Source organism: Jatropha curcas, chromosome 2 (assembly GCF_041381405.1).
Source record: "Jatropha curcas cultivar XTBG-Jc1 chromosome 2, XTBG_Jcur_1.0, whole genome shotgun sequence".
Lineage (NCBI taxonomy): Eukaryota > Viridiplantae > Streptophyta > Magnoliopsida > Malpighiales > Euphorbiaceae > Jatropha > Jatropha curcas.
The window spans coordinates 11208854-11214274 of record NC_143152.1 but is presented as its reverse complement, the minus strand read 5'-3'; the positions used below and the strand labels follow the sequence as shown (position 1 = coordinate 11214274).

Genomic DNA, 5421 nt, shown 5'->3' with positions numbered 1-5421 from the left:
CATGAAAGATTTTTTTTCTTTTGTTGATAAGAAAGATTGGGAGGAATAATCTTGTAAGCAAGGTAGTTAACTATATCGACATACCATGTAGCTTGCATATTTGCTAGAAGATGTTCATTGGGGAAGTCTTCATTAATTTGCAACTCTACTTGCCTTTCTTCCCCCAACTCAAGCCTTGATAAGTGATCAGCTACAAAGTTCTTGGTTCCCCTTTTATCACGAATTTCTAAATCAAATTCCTGCAAAAGAAGAACCCAATGAATTAGTTTAGGCTTTGCATCTTTCTTTTTTAACAAATATTTAATAACTGAGTGATCAGTGTAGACTATTGTTTTAGCTCCAATCAAATATGCTCTAAATTTATCAAAAACAAAAACAATAGCAAGAAACTATTTTTCAGTGGTGGCATAATTTAATGTGCGTCATTCAATGTACGACTAGAATAATAAATGACATGCAACTTCTTTTCTTTTTTTTTACCCAAGAATAGCTCCTATAGCATGATCACTAGCATTACACATGAGTTCAAAAGGTAAGCTCCAATTCGGTGTAGCAATGATAGGAGCTGAAATCAATTCTTTCTTCAACTTGTTAAAAGCATTCAAACACTCTTTGTTGAAATCAAAAGGAGCATCCTTAACTAATAAATTACAAAGAGGTTTTGTGATTTTGGAGAAATCCTTGATAAATCTCCTATAGAAACCTGCATGACCAAGAAAACTCCTTACTCCTTTCACTGAATTTGGAGGTGGTAGCTTTTCAATTACCTCTATCTTGACCTTATCCACTTTAATCCCTTTTTCTGATATCTTATATCCTAAAACAATACCTTCACTAACCATAAAATGATATTTTTCCCAATTCAAAACAAGGTTAGTGTCCTAACATCATTGCATTGCTAGAGAAAGGTTATAGAGACAAGAATCAAAAGAAGAACCAAATACAGAAAAATCATCTATAAATATTTCAATAAATTTCTCAACCATGTCAGAAAATATGGACATCATACACCTTTGAAAAGTCACAGGAGCATTGCACAACCTAAAAGGCATTCTCCTATAAGCAAAAGTACCATAAAGGCAAGTGAAAGTAGTCTTTTTCTTGATCCTCGGGAGCTATAGGTGTTTGAAAACACCCTGAATAACCATCTAGAAAGCAATAGTAAGGGTAACTTGCAAGTCTTTCAAGCATTTGATCAATAAAAGGTAAAGGGAAGTGATCTTTGCGTGTTGCTTTATTCAACTTTCGATAATCAATACACACACGCCAACCTGTGACAGTTTTAATAGGAATTAATTCATTATTCTTGTTAGAAATAACTGTCATACCTCGCTTATTTGGGACAACTTGAACGGGACTTACCCAACTATCCGAAATTGGATATATAATGCCAGCATCCAAAAGCTTTATGATTTCAACTTTGATTACTTCCTTTATGTTTGGATTTAATCTCCTTTGATGCTCAATTAAAGATTTATTGTCTTCTTCCATCAAGATCTTATGCATGCACACACTTGGACTTATTCCCTGCAAATCTGAAATTGACCATCCTAAAGCTTTCTTATGCTTTCCTAGAACTTGCAACAACCTTTTCTGTTGATCAAGTGTTAAGTGAGAAGAAATAATAACAGGGAAAGAATTATTCTCACCTAAGAATGCATATTTTAAATGAGATGTAAATTGTTTTAATTCTTGCTTTGGCGATTCACTTTCTTCCTCACCTTTGATGCCTTGATTAGTAATCTCACCATCATCAATGGTCAATTTATTTTTAACATTCAAGGTGTCTTTTACACATTCATCAATAACATCAATTCTAAATCAATTATTATAATCCTTAGGAAATTTATAAGATTTAAAAACATCAAAAACAACTTCCTCTTGACCTACCCATAATGTTAATTTGCCCTTATAAACATCAATCAATGCTCTTCCAGTTGCAAGGAAAGGTCTTCCAAGGATTAAGGAGCCTTCTCTATCTTCATCAATGTCAAGAATAACAAAATCATTAGGAAAAATAAATTTACCTACCTTGATGAGCACATCTTCCACAATTTCTCTTGGGTATTTGATTGAGCGATCCGCCAACTGTAGAGACATTCTTGTTGGTTTCAGCTCTCCCATCCCTAACATCTTGAAAACTTCATAAGACATAAAATTAATGTTTGCACCTAAATCTGCTAAAGTTTTTTAAAAATCAAGATTTCCAATTTTCAAAGGATAGAAAAACTTCCTGGATCTTTTAACTTGGAGGCAATTTATTTTGAATGATTGCACTATACTCCTCTGTTAACATTACTGTTCCTTGATCATTGATCTTCCTTTTCTTGCTCAGGATCTCTTTTAAGAATTTTTTCTATTCTAATGCTTGATTGTACTGGCCTTATTTGAAGCTTTTTGAAAACATCAAGAAACTTGAGGAAACTCTTGTCATCTTGTGTTTTCTTTAGTCTTTGTGGAAAAGGAACAGGTGGAACATAAGGCTTTACTTCCTCTTTTTCTTCAAGATCAATGATGGGGGTCTTTTTCTGCTCTTTCTTTTCTTCCTCCATCCTGGGTGGATTCTCCAATTGTTTGTCATTCCTCAAAGTGATAGCTTGTACCTATTCTTTGGAATTTTTCTCAGTGTTACTAGGTAACGTACCTTGGGGTCTAGAAGCCATCATGTTATCAAACTGCCCTCATCAAATCTCTAAGTTCCTTATCGCAGCTAATTGGATTTTATGATTTTCCAAGTTTTATTCATGAAGTCCATATGAGATTTAGAGAGAGCAGTGAGAGATAATCATGAGTCTTTTTCTCTTGAGAATGAAAACCTAGGGGTGCATTCAAGGGGTTGTTTAGATTCCCATAAGAAAGGTTAGGATGATTCCTTAACCTATTATCATAAGAGTTAGAATATGGGTAATTCTTCCTTCTTTAATTCATCACATGGTTGACTTACACCAACGTTTACGGATTTAAAGGATCTAACATGCATTCTCCAATCCCATGTTGCCCATTACACCTGTCACATGCTTGCACAATAGAATCAACAGAGTTAGTAGTCAATAAGTCCAACTTCCTTACCATATTATCTACTTTGGCATTGAGTGCGGTAATGGCATCAATCTCATAAACTCCTACAAGCTTCTTCCTTTCAGAGCTGTTTTGATAATGGCTATTGCTTGCCATCTCTTGTATCAAATCATATGCCTCATCAATTTCCTTTCTTTCAAAAAATCCACCAGCAGCTACATTTAAAGTAATTTTTATATTAGGAGACAATGCATTATAAAAAGTTTGTACATGTAACCACTTTAGTAAGCAATGATGCGGGCACTTTCTCTATAGGTCCTTAAATCTCTCTCAAGCTTCATACAAACTCTCTTGATCATGGTGGGCAAAAGTCATTATCTCATTGCGAAGCTTTGTGGTCTTTGAAGATGGAAAAATTTTCATCAAAAATTTATAGGCTAGCTCCTCCTATGTAGTAAAACTTCCAGCAGGGCATGATTATAACCAAGATCGTGCTTTATCCCTTAGTGTAAAAGGAAACAGTTTCAATTTTATGGCATCCTCAGAAACTTCATTTTGCTTGAATGTATCGCAAATCTCTAGAAAATTTGTGATACAGGCATTAGGATCTTCACTGGGCAGGCCTCCATATTGAATTGAGGTGAAAAGCATTAGAATAATTGCAAATTTGATCTCAAAATAATTAGCTTCCACCCAAGTGAAAAGCATTAGAATAATTGCAAATTTGATCTCAAAATAATTAGCTTCCACCCTAGGCCTAGTGATACTTGAGGTGGCTCCATTAAAAGGAGTTATGTAATATCACAAGGTGTGGACATGAGGTAGAGGTCCATCCCTTGTTTCTAAATCATCAGCCATATCTGCTTGCTATCTCTGTTTGCTCTCTCGTTTTCTCCTAGTAGCGTTGTTCCTACGACAAGTTTTTTTCAATTTCGGGATCAAAGACTAAGGGCTCAATTCTACGAGATCTTCTTTGCATAAACACCTAAAATATTCTTCTAGAAAAAAAAGTAAAAATAAAAATAAATGTCTAAATTAATAATAGGTAATTAGTGTTGATATTAGTAATGCCAATCCTCGGCAATGGCGCCAAAAACTTGACAGGCTTGCTCGCAAGTGTACGAAATCGCAACAAGTAATAAAGAATGAGTAGAGTATCGTTCCCACGAGGACTGTATATCAAGTACCAAAATTATGCTAACTTACTATTATTTAAATGGCAATAAGGGAAATTATTTTAAGAAATTAACTTTAAATAAATAAAAGAGAATGAAAGAAATCAAGCAAGGCAAATTTGAAAAGAAAAATCAAGGATTAAAAACTACTAGGGATTTTGACTTCACTTAATTCTATCCAATTTATTTTATTAGTTTGATAATCAATTTTAATTGTTCAAGTAGGGGGAAAAACCCTAAAATCACTAACAAGCTCTCCGGATGTATTGTTGGCTATTTTAACCCAGTCTAATTACCTATCTTCTAATAGCACAATCAAGCATGAATTAAATCATTAAGTTTTATGGTTTGTTTTGTGCATTTATAACCTAAGGTCGTTAACTTATGAAAACCCCCATAAGTCAAACCACATAGCTTCTGCATCAAGTTATTATTCTAATGTAATATATTACCTTTTTCAAATCAAAAACATTCTTCCGATGGGATTAATGAAATAAATCAATTCAGGGGAGAAACTCTACTTGGAAGCATTAAGTTTAATAATAAATTATACTTTGAACAAAGAAAAGCAAATCTAATATTATAAATTGGAATCGAAATTAAGCTACATCATATCCCTAGTATGAGAATTTAGTTCGACATAGTAATTAAATAAAACTCAATTAAACTTGAGAATAATTTCATAATCAATATGAATAATGAAAAATAAAGCAAGATTAAGAGTTTAGAGATAAAAACTAGTCACCAATCAATGTGGACGGCTTCCTTGAATCTTGATACAGATCTTGAGCACTTGAAATCTTACAGAGAGAGAAAACAATAGAACCAGAGATGGGATATACAATGAATGGCTCCACCCTTTATATAGACTTCTAGGGGAAACACCAACTTCGTTTAGGAAATAGAATATTTACTGAGTAAGAAATCTTTTAGAGATAAGAGACTGTTTAGGCTTTGTATTTCTTCCCAATAAGGACTCTCCCATGTGTCAAAATAGGATTTAACTTGGTTGGCAAATTAGAAAAGCATTTCATACGAGTCCATGCAAGCGGTATGGGCTGGAGTTGACATTCTTGGCCCAAGGCAAAATTTGGTCTTCAACACAGGCGTAATATAGGGCACGGCCTGGGCATGCTAGAGTCTGAGTTCTAAGGTGATCGCAGCATGGGGCGTGCTGGGGTAAGCACGTTCAGAAACAAATTTGTGGCACGGGAGTGTTGATTCGCAC

General features: G+C 34.2%; 1 non-coding gene across 1 annotated transcript; it reads left to right on the top strand.

Annotated features, from left to right (window-relative positions):
- The first annotated feature begins 3304 nt into the window (after positions 1-3304).
- On the top strand, positions 3305-3411 carry LOC119371450 (small nucleolar RNA R71). The gene has a single exon (XR_005179067.2). It is a non-coding gene; the product is annotated as a small nucleolar RNA R71 (small nucleolar RNA).
- Positions 3412-5421: the final 2010 nt, after the last annotated feature.